The sequence below is a fragment of the Balaenoptera borealis genome (assembly GCF_965194805.1).
Source record: "Balaenoptera borealis genome assembly, chromosome: 1".
Lineage (NCBI taxonomy): Eukaryota > Metazoa > Chordata > Mammalia > Artiodactyla > Balaenopteridae > Balaenoptera > Balaenoptera borealis.
In genome coordinates, this window is record NC_138860.1 from 78,946,584 (window position 1) to 78,958,837 (window position 12,254).

The following is a 12,254-nucleotide window of genomic DNA, read 5'->3' on the forward strand; positions in this document are numbered from 1 at the left end:
TACATGAAATCATATTATGTATATTCTGCAACTTGCTAAGATTCATTCACCTTGTTATTTTAACTGTAGTTCACTTTTGCAGTTATGTAATTTTCCACTACATGAATATACCACAATTTATTTGTCCATTTTATGGTTGGTCACTTTATTATTTTTTTTAATAAATTTATTTATTTATTTTTGGCTGCATTGGGTCTTTGTTGCTGCACGCGTGCTTTCTCTAGTTGCAGCGAGCGGGGGTTACTCTTCGTTGTGGTACACGGACTTCTCATTGCAGTGGCTTCTCTTGTTGCAGAACACGGGCTCTAGGCGTGTGGGCTTCAGTAGTTGTGGCACATGGGCTCAGTAGTTGTAGCTCGCAGACTCTAGAGCACAGGCTCAGTAGTTGTGGCACACGGGCTTAGTTGCTCCACGGCAATGTGGGATCTTCCTGGACCAGGGCTCGAACCCGTGTCCCCTGCATTGGCAGGCGGATTCTTAACCACTGAGCCACCAGGGAAGCCCCTGGTTGGTCACTTTTTATTTCTTTATTTCTTTTTTTTTTTTTTTTTCTTTAACAAACAGGGCTGCTAAGAAGTTTTTCTAGCATGGGGAGTGCTGTATCATAGGATATGTGTATGTTCAAAATTAATTGATAATGCCACATTATGATCCAAACAATTTATACTTCCTTATACTTCTGCAGTGGATAAGACTACTTTCTGGGGGAATTTCCTGGCGGCCCAGTGGTTAAAACTCGTGCCTCCAATGCAGGGGGCACGGGTTTGATCCCTGGTCAGGGACTAAGAGCCCACATGCTGTGCTGCATGGCAAAAAAATTTAAAAAAAAATTTTAATTAAAAAAAGACTAATTTCCAATTATCCATGTCCTCACCAATATTTGGATTTGTCAAATTTTAATACTTGCTTTTCTGGTGGTGGTTAAGTGGCATCTCACTGTGGTTTAAATTTTCATTTCCCTAGTTACCATTGATGAGTTTAAGTGCCTTTTCACATATTAGTTTGCCAGTTGTGTTTCTTCACAGGTAAAGTGCTGCTCTAATCTTCTGCTCATGTAACTATTGGGTTGTTTGTCTTTTTCTTATAGATTTATGGGACTTCTCTGTATATTCTGGATACTAAACCTCTGTCGGTTGTATGGGCCTTCACATATCTTCTCCCAATTTTTAGATTGTTTTTCCACTTTCTCTGATGTTTTAGTCAACAGAAGGTCCCAATTTTAATCTAATTTATCTTATCAACTTTTCCTTCATGATTTTCATTCTGTACCCTTTACAACTCCTCTGTCATGAATTTATTGTTATTTGTGTTCTTCTAAAAGTGTTATGGGGGCTTCTCTGGTGGTGCAGTGGTTGAGAATCTGCCTGCCAATGCAGGGGACACGGGTTCGAGCCCTGGTCTGGAAAGATCCCACATGCCGCCAAGCAACTGGGCCCGTGAGCCACAACTACTGAGCCTGCGCGTCTGGAGCCTGTGCTCCGCAACAAGAGAGGCTGCAATAGTGAGAGGCCCGCACACCGCGATGAAAAGTGGACCCCGCTTGCCACAACTAGAGAAAGCCCTCGCACAGAAACGAAGACCCAACACAGCGATAAATAAATAAATAAATAAATTTAAAGTGTTATGGTATTTTCTTCCTCAGTTAAGTTTTCGATCCACTTGAAGCTGATTTATGTGTAATGTTTTTTCATTTCATATGGAACTATGAGAATGACTATTAATATAGTTCTTTCCTGTCAATTATACATTTATACATTTGATGTTTTCTTTCTATATTCCAAAACTTAAATTTATGAAAATTGATTTTGCAAATTTATTGTGCATATTTTTCTGGTCCTTTTAGGCTATTTGAGATATCTATTGTGTTAACCAATAGATATAAGCTTTCCCTTGAATCTTTGTGTTTTCAACAAATCTGGTGTTTTCTTTGCTTCTGAGTGAATGATGAAAAAGCTCCATCAGAACAGAATCCTGTGGCATGCCTCTCCAGATTGTTCTTCCAAGCTGAATTCTATTCACAAATCAAAACTCTAGAGATGTACCTTTTAAAGCAGCTACAAATCCACTAATCAATATCATCAACTTATTTTTTTCTAGGTAATCTGTAGCAAATATTAAATACATTCCCCCCTCCCCCCCCGCCACTCCAGAATCTAATGTGTCTGGCTACATCCCTCCACTGACCCTCAGGAAATTCAGATGCCTTTTAATATTGTATAGCCAGGGAGGTAAATTGAAATAATATGCTAGACCTTGTAGAATTATATATGCCATCACTAATACCCCCTTCCATTTGTAAATGTCATGGAGCTGTGTGTGTGTGTGTGTGAGTGTGTGTTAATGTCTTTCCAGTAATTTATTTATGCAGAAGCAGATTGGTATTTGGTTAAAATTTTAGGCTCTAGAGAATAATTACCTGGGATCAAATTCTTACCCTCTACTTATACCTTTGTAACCTCCGGCAAGGAACCTAACCTCTTCACGCCCTAGTGTCTCATTCTGAGCATAGACACTGTGATTGCTCCTATCCTTAAGTTGTGGTTGGGCCTGGAGAATACAGGGACATGAGGATACATTCTCCCCCTCTCAGCTGCCTGCATGGGGCAGTGTTCCCACCCCTCCTCCTGCTTCACCATGTTTTACCCCTCCCCCAGAAGATTAGAGCTTCGGACTGCTTCAGTCTGATAATGTAAGGTGGGCAGAGAATGGGAGCCAGTCTCTAATCCATATAATTATGGGGCATGTTTGGTGGGGTTTAACTTATGCTCTGCCTAATTAGGGCTAAAACGGTTATATGCCATCACAAACTCCAGCTGAACATATATTCATGAAATTTGGGACTTATTGTATATATTATGTGGTAACTTACCGTTTTCAGATAACGCAACATGGTGAACCATTTCCTGCGTCATATTCTTCAATACCATTCTTAGTTTTGTTCAGAAAATATTTTCGTATTTTACTGTTAAAATCGCGTTAGGATGAATAGCCATTTCTTTAAATCTGAGTTCACATCTTTATTTCTTAACGTAAACACCAGGAGGTGGATTGCTAGATGATAATTATTTGCTCTCTTTTGTGAAGAATCTTTAATTCGCTATAAGATCCAGACTGACCTAAGGATTTCACTTTTTAATCATTTCCTTCCTTAATTTGAACGAAAGAAATAGAGCTATCTTTAGGGTATGTGTCTGTGGACAAATCACCCTCATTGCTTCCTGTTACACTGCATAACTTCAGGGATGCCATTCATTTTTAATTCTATGTGTCCTTGAAGCCCCTCCATGACAGAACACTTTTAGAGGTGACACCAGTTTAAATGGTCACCTCTTAAAGAGGACCTTTTCAACGGAGAGGGACAAAGCCAGTTTTACTTTGGCAATTACTGGCATTTGATGAACATATACACAAACACACACACACAGATATGCACACGCTTGCACATCATTTATTGGTACCTCTCTTATACTTCAGCCTCCTAAGTTATTTTCCAAATAAAAGGGCATCTGGAGAGGAGAACCTTGAGCTGGCTGCTTTGGTTCAAGCCATCCAGATTGCTCCCAAAACAGAGATAATGAGGATATATGTAACGATAGTGTTTGTTGTTGTTGTTTGTTTAACAGCTTTATTGGAGTATAATTGCTTTACAATGGTGTGTTAGTTTCTGCTGTATAACAAAGTGAGTCAGCTATACATATACATATATCCCCATATCCCCTCCCTCTTGCGTCTCTCTCCCACCCTCCCTATCCCACCCCTCTAGGTGGTCACAAAGCACCGAGTTGATCTCCCTGTGCTATGCGACTGCTTCCCACTAGCTATCTATTTTACATTTGGTAGTGTATATAAGTCCATGCCACTCTCTTACTTCGTCCCAGCTTACCCTTCCCCCTCCCCGTGTCCCCTCAAGTCCATTCTCTACGTCTGTGTCTTTATTCCTATCCTGCCCCTAGGTTCTTCAGAACCCTTTTTTTTTTTTTTTTTTTAGATTCCATATATATGTGTTAGCATACGGTATATGTTTTTCTCTTTCTGACTTACTTCACTCTGTATGATAGACCCTAGGTCCATCCACCTCACTACAAATAACTCAATTTCGTTTCTTTTTATGGCTGAGTAATATTCCATTGTATATATGTGCCACATCTTCTTTATCCATTCATCTCTCGATGGACACTTAGGTTGCTTCCATGTCCTGGCTATTGTAAATAGAGCTGCAATGAACATTGTGGTACATGACTCTTTTTGAATTATGGTTTTCTCAGGGTATATGCCCAGTAGTGGGATTGCTGGGTCGTATGGTAGTTCTATTTTTAGTTTTTTAAGGAACCTCCATACTGTTCTCCATAGTGGCTGTATCAACTTACATTCCCACCAACAGTGCAAGAGGTTCCCTCTTCTCCACACCCTCTCCAGCATTTATTATTTGTAGATTTTTGATGATGGCCATTCTGACTGGTGTGAGGTGATATTGATATCTCACTGTAGTTTTGATTTGCATTTCTCTAATGATTAGTGATGTAACGATTGTGTTTTATAAGTATATAATTTTATTCATGGTGTCCACCCTTAGGCATATAGGACGGTCTTGTAACTTGTGAATCTTTAAGGCTCACAGGAGTTCCTCCTCTTCTTCCTTGATGGGAATAATGAAAAGGGACCCAGCCTGTAATATAAAAAAGGAAAGACAGAACCTGCCAAGGCACACCATGACAAAAGTGTCACTGTGGACTGATTCTGCCCTGCTTTTTTTCAGGGGTCATAACAACACGTGGTATTAATTTGATTGAAGAAAAACTTTTCCGTCCTCTACACCTGTGAGATCAAGAATGTCTGAATATAGAAACTTTACCCTCTATCCCATCATTCTTTTCTCTAGCTGTGCTATTTAAGTTACTTTATCTTGTATTAATTATTTTGTACTGTCTTCCTAAGTTCAACATTTCCTTAGGGCCATGCAAACTAAGTATTATAAGTTTAACATTGGGATTGAGTTTTCTCATTTAACAGTCATTCATCTTTCCTGATGACAGTCTGTACCTTTATTCCCATGTCTCCATTCAGAGAAGAAACTAAAAGGGAAAGAAGGTCAATAGGAAGTTACTGAATAAGAGGGATCCCAGGAGGGATTTGAGCTTGAGTCTGAGAATGAGACACTTCATGCTTATGTGGATAGAGTGAGTTTCTTCCTAGTGAAAAATTTTAGCATCAACTTAAAAGAGAACTTTACCCCAAAGAGGAATCAACAATTACTGTCCCAAGGTTTCCTAGAGTTGAACCATGCCTTACACATGTTTGATGCTGATACTGATGGAAAAGACCTGTATCCCTAATCACCATATCAAAACAGCAGATGAAGAGCTCAAGGTCAAAACAAAAACAAACAAATAACCTTCAAACACAACCTTGTAGGAAAGATTGTAAGAGTTTTCACTATGAAGTTTTAAGGTAAAGTTTTGGACTGGGTCTGAAGTGACCATAGAAAACACTTAATTACATCCTTTTATTTAGAGATTAAAAAACTGAAGGACAAGGAATTTAAGTGGCATGATGGCAATTACAGCGTTATGAAATGTGAAGTGGTCACATACTCTAGCAGCATATGAGGACTGATTGATTGATCCCCAATTCACATATGACTTTTACCTTCTGGTATGTTTCTGAACTTTATATCCATGTGCTTTTCTGATATATATCTTTACACTGCACTCCTGCACCTTATTTAAAGTGACAGTATGTGTGAATATGATTCAAGTTAAGAGTTGAGTATTATCTTAGGTTGGTTGCCTGAGAAACAGACTCCAAGATTTGCCTGTGAGAGGCTTATTAGAGGATGCTCTTGGAAACACTTGAAAGGAGAGAGGGAAGCAGCTTGGCAGAGGAAGAAGTTGAACCGCAGTGCAATTGTAATGGGGATACAGCCAATCCCCCTGTTACTTTAGAGTTGGGATGGCTTCTAGTGGTCCCTAACTGAGGCAGGAGGGCTGGAACTTTGAACCTGTCCATACGAGAGTGTAACCTTGGGCAAGGCAACTTCCTTCAGCATTGAGCAATCCCAGGAGACAAACTTAGCTGTCAGCAGCCAATACTCCTGGAGGAATAAATGCTTTCCTTGTGGGGTTTGGGGATCTGGGTGGTGTTTTCCAGCCTCCAGTTCTGTTATTGTGATATTGTGATTCTGGTGCCCAGGAAAATGTCCCTGAGTAGTCTTTTTTTGTCCAGGCTGGCACATAATTTAAAGAACTAAGCAGAGTGTCTTGTGTTTTGTTTTGCATTCAGCTACGCTGAGAGTAAAAGAATAGAACTAGGAAAAGAACTTCTTAAGGAAGAGCCAGATAGCAAGACTCAGTAAGGATACCTGCATGTAGTGCAGCTGTACAAACAACCCCAAATTGGTACATCTTTAAGCAAGACATATGCTCTATATTTACTTCCTGTTGATCCCCGTGGTTTTTATCCTGTTGGTCACTGAGCTGTACTTCTTCATGTTGCCACGAGGGGGCAGTGTTTTATAATCTTTAAGAGCTTTGGCTCCGGCTTCACAAGGCTGAAGTTCAAACCCTATTACTGCTACTCATTAGTTGTATGATTTAGGGCCAGTCACAAAACACCTCTAAGCCTCTATTTTCTCATCTATAAAGTGGGGGTAATAATCATGCTTACTTTGCACAGTTAGGATTATTAATTGAAACAATACTTGTATGTACCCAGGTCGGTGAGTGGCTCAGAGATAGCCCGTCACCCAGGCCAGGAGTTTCTATGAAAACCTTGTCCTTCTCATATGTATGACAATCCTTAGCCAGGATACTGTGTTATGTTTCAAGAAAAGACAAAGGAAGGAAGATGTAGTGAGTTGGATGATGGACTAAGATCAAGTGTGAGAAAGGAGATAAGCTTAAAAATAGCTACTTTTAACCAACAATACGTAGGGAAAAAAGCTGCAGCTGATATTTGGACACTATAGTTTCATTGAGGTTGGGGCTTGGTGGAAGGACATCATTGCCTTTTTGGAAGTATATGTTTGGAGATATAATTGGGAAAACCAGTGTGAAGCTTTAGGTCATTTCCTTGACATTATGAAACAATAAACATCAGGCCCAACTGACTTATGAGGCTCCTAGTACCTGGTGCATCTTCATCCCACGATTCTAAGGCATGTACAATGGCCACCTGGCCAGGAAGATGTAGGATCCAGGTGTCAGAGACACAACTTTTATGTCCCACATATACACACATCATTCCATTTGCCAGAGCCAATTCAATCACCCCAGAACCTCAGCTATGCCTGATAATGTCAAAATAACCCTATGCTTTTTCTGTCCCTCCTCCGCCTCTTCCTGCCTACTTGATGTCCCAATTAGGGTCACTCTCCTGGCTTATCACCAGTTGCATTAACTTTTTCTATCATTTTGTAATTTTCCATCATCCACTGTGGTAAATGAGAAGTAGGAAAGGAACAAGAGTAAATTGGAACATTTCCGATTATGCAGAAAACCTCAGGGATCAAAGGACCACTTAGCACTGAAGAAATGTACCCAACTGTGCTATATGTCACTAGTAAATTCAGAAAGAGACTCTTGAGAATGAAGAGAAAGCCTGCAGTTGCTTTTCATAACACACAAATGGTTTGACAGGTTATTACCATTAAAAATTCATTAATAAATGATTAATATAAATGTTGGAATATAAATACCAAAATCACCATCCTGATCCCCCTGTTTTTGTCTTCAGTTGCCCTTCTGCAGTTCAGCACGAAGACGGTTCCTTCAGACAGGCTTCCCATGGATATTGAAAGGTTAACTTACTATCAGGTATGGCAATCATTTTCATTTTTTTATCACAACCTCACCTGACTACCATTATCCTTACCATCACCCCGAATCAGCCTTGTCCTTAATATTGTCAGTATTAATGAAATTGACTAGATGTAGGGGTCAAGGAAGAGGGAAGAATTGGAGATGACTATGAAGTTTGGAGCCTAGGTCACTGGGAGGATTGTGGTTCCATTAACAGTAAAAGCAGAATCAGAAAGAGATGGTACCTAGATACCATCTAGGTACCAAGATAATCACTGATTTAAGATATGTTGAGTTTGAGTTTTTCATTATACATTTGGATAGAAATGACTTTTAGGGTGGCAGGTTTGTGGGGGATCTGGGTCCTTTGGGTTTGGAATTATTTTTTACACAAGTACATGAGAATCCCATATTTAATGAATGTGCATTGAAGTCTTACTATATTCCAGTCCCAGTGTTGATATTTTTCTTTTGTTTTTAAACAAGACAGATTCAGTTTCTACCCCTACAGAGTTTATATCTCAGGGAAGAAGGCAGATATTAAGCCTTAAACAATATGATGAGAGTGATAATACTGATGATATTAATAATAATGCACAGTGTTTGCCAAGTGCTTTCTCTCTTTCAGTTACTTTGCTTAGTGCCTTAAGTACGTGAACTTTTTAAATTTTCACAGCACCTGCATGGATTAGGCGCTGTCGGTCTCCAGTGGGGTAAGAGACTTTCCCAAGCTCACACAGGTGGTGGAGCGGGAATTCTAACTTTGTGCAGAGCCAGAGCCCAGGCACTTCTTTGCACAATGTCGATATATGGGAAGTCCTGGGTTTTATGGGGATGGACAGTTGGAGTACTTAACCCAAATTTAGGCTGGGAGGACTTGAAAATAATTTTGGAGAAAGTGAAATATAAAGAGAGATCTGGAGGTGAATAGAAATTAACCAAATGAAGGACGAGGGTGAAATGGAGGGCGGGTATGGTCAAGGTAGCCTGAGCTTAGTCTATCGGGGCAGAGGGATGTGGGGAAAGGCCTGGCCACAGAGCATTATGGATAAGATGACCAGGAAGAGAACAGAAAGATGACCACACACCACGAACAAAGGGCCCGTGTTCACAAGGTAGGAAGAGGAGGAGGCACTGAGAATGTAGGGGAGAATATGATTTAGAAGCTGGAAGAGCCTTAGGATCGACTCTCAGGCTTTTATTATTGCCTCACTTGTGCTACATTTTTACCTACTCTCTGTTTCAGGTCATTGTGACTCAATGTAAACAGGGGAAACCAGACTAAAATTATGGAATGAGGGGTAAATGGAGGAAATGAAAAATTACCTAATGACTGTTTCTAGAAGGGTTTCCTGGGTCTGAACCCCACCCTTCTTGAAACACTCTCTTGCCTTCCAGAACCGTGCCAGCTGTTGCTTCTTTTCCATCCTGCTCTGGCCTTTCTTTGTAAGTCTCCCTTGCCGACTCTTCCTCTTCTGCCCAACCACTTCCTGTCTGAGCTCTCTGTGGCTCCAAGGCCCACACTGTCTTCACAGCATATCCTGACGATCTCATCCTGTTCTACAGCATCAATTGCCGTCTGTATTCTGATACTGTCCATCTTATTATCTGGAGTTCTGACTTTTCATCTAAGCTCCAGGGTCATATATTCAATTAAACATCTCCAGTTACATCTCACAGGAACCTCAAACTCAACACTTCTAGCACTCAGGCCACGTCCCTTCACCTGTCCTGATGTACTCCTCCTCCAGTGCTCTTATTCTCTGTAATGACCCCATCATTCACCTACGTTCTTGAGCCAGAAATCCGTGAGTGATGAATGACTCCTATGTCTTTTGAATGGGTTTACAGCAGACATGTCATATTCGTGGTTGCCCAACATCTTTTAAATAATTCACATGTAACAATTCCCACCTCCCAACTCAGAAGTCAGACTCTCAAGTTCTCTTGCAGCCCAGTTGGATACATGTGGCATAGGTTTGCCCTGTCACCTGCTTCCAAGTGAGGCTTGATTTGGAAGTCCTCAGCAGGAGAACCAGGATGCACATGGGGCTTCCCTCTTGATGATACAGCTGTTTTCAAAGATGTGTGGGTTTTAGGCGAATGCAGCAATCTCAAGGTCAACTTCCTGATATAGAAGTGGCATTAGTACTGCAGATTTCGTGAATAAGGTGAAGTCAGGTCTTGACATCTTGTGTGCAGTGGCAGAAGCACTGAGCTTGCTCATTCAGAACAGTTTTGCTGCCTGGCTTGGAGTGTGTGAATGTGGGCGGGGTAAGGAGGTGTGCGAAGCATGCGGCATTTTTTGTTTGTGTGAGTTTAGACTTGATTTTGCTCCTTCAGCCTTCCCAATGATCTGAGAGGTTAATATCCTTTAATAAAGCCCCTTCAATTCATTAAATCATCACATTGTACAACAAATTGAAAAAAAAGAACAACTAGCCATAGTCGATTGTGTTATTTGCAGTAAGAATCTTGAACAGTCTGAGGTTGTTGCTTCCTCTCTGGTAGAACATTTATCTGTGTATTGAGCTGTGTGAGAGCTGAGGGGAAGGATGTGGTGAGAAAGACCTAGAAAGGGTGGTTGTGGGTGAGTGCAGAGCCTGCCCCTCTAGGGTTTCTTTATTTGATCTGTCTGTACTCCTAAAAAAAGGCTTTCTTTATATTGGTGTGTCAAGTATATAAATTATGTGCAGATATTCCAGAAGGCAGGACAGAGTGATAGAAAGGAAATGGGCATTTAACAGAAAATAACTGAGTTTAAATTCTGTCTCCACCACTGACTAGCTGGGTACCCTTGAACAAGAGGCTTAACGCCTTTCAGTTTCAGTTCCCTCATCGATGAGGTGTGGTTAATGTATTTACACATAGTGTGTTGTGAGGTTACATGAGATAACCTATGGAAGGCCCTACCACTTAAAGGTTAGTGATAAACCTTAGCTCTCTGCACCAGAGGCAATCAGGGACCCCAGGGAATAGATGACTTGTTGACTCTACATGGACAGTCCTTGAAATGGACTATTCCATTCTGCTGACCTGGGATTCTATTTTTTGTATTCCCACTTATTGAAATCTGATTCTTTCTGATAGGACCAGCCCAAATGCCCTTTTTCCCTAATGGAAACTTCCCAAATTCTCTTAGCTGGAAGTAGTTAATTCTACTTATAAAATACTATTATACCTTAACGTAGGTTGTGTTTGAAATTTTGTGTAAAATTAATAGATCCTTAGGATAAGCAAGTGGGAAGATGCTGATACTTTAATCAGCATCTAGTAGAGCCCCTTATGTATTAATTTAATCTTTTAACAATTTTTTATTATTTATTAATTGAAGTATAGTTGATTTACAATGTTGTGTTAGTTTCAGGTGTACAGCACAGTGATTCAGAATATATATATGTATATGTATATATACACACACACATATATATATATATATATACACACACACACACATATATATATATATATTCTTTTTCAGATCCTTTTCCCTTATAGGTTATCACAAATTATTGAGCAGAGTTCCCTGTTCTGTACAGTAGATCCTTTCTGGTTATCTATTTTGTACATAGCAGTGTGTGTATGTTAATCCCAAACTCCTAAATTATCCCTCCCCGCCATTCCCCCTTGGTGACCACAAGTTTGTTTTATATGAAACCCTTCTTCTTGTACGTTGTGAGAGCCCCACATCTCACATATACATGTGATTCCTTCTTTCCACTTCCCCAATACAGTCATTTCAAAATTTTTGGCCAAATCAATGTTTGGTATTTTATATTACTATGGCTATGTAAATAAAACTCACAGGTAAGTTATATACTGTATTGTGTTCCTTCCTTATGCGTCTTTAATTTTTGTCTGAAGTCAATGACATTTCTTTAATAGTTTGTTCAACTTTTTATGCCCTGATCCCTAGGTCTTTCTAAACTGCCAAAATTGTAAAATTCCCCTCAAAGCAAACTCACTTACTTTATAAGAGCCACTCACCACCTGCAGCACAGGCAGACCCCTCCTTCCCGCCCCCCCGCCACTCTTTCTTTGGTCAGGAGTCCTCCTTGAGTTCCGTGTCCTCCCCTTCCATCCGGACAAGCTGCTCTGCTGTCCGGCTCTGCACGGGTCAAGGTTCAGGGACTTCTGTTCATCGTCACCCTGGGGATTCCCTGAACAATTTTGTTCCTTCCTTACACTTATGTGTAATTAATTATCAGCTGGGTATAGAATACCAGGCTAAAAATTGTTTGCCTTCAAATGGTAAAGCGATTGCGCCCCCCTCCCACCCCCCCGTGTCTTCTAGCTTCCGGTGCTGCTGTCAAGAAGGCCATGCCATTATATACAATGCAATATTACTCAGCCATAAAAAGAAACGAAATTGAGTTATTTGTAGTGAGGTGGATGGACCTGGAGTCTGTCATACAGAGTGAAGTAAGTCAGAAAGAGAAAAACAAATACTGTATGCTA

The 12,254-nt window shown here is 40.4% G+C and overlaps 1 long non-coding RNA gene across 1 annotated transcript in view; it reads left to right on the top strand.

The window, feature by feature from the left end:
- LOC309635989 overlaps positions 1 to 12,031 on the top strand; it is a 47,909-nt gene extending 35,878 nt beyond the window's left edge. The window contains exon 3 of the long non-coding RNA XR_014249146.1: positions 7,732 to 12,031. This is a non-coding gene — a long non-coding RNA (uncharacterized lncRNA). The remainder of the gene's footprint in view (positions 1 to 7,731) is intronic.
- Positions 12,032 to 12,254: the final 223 nt, after the last annotated feature.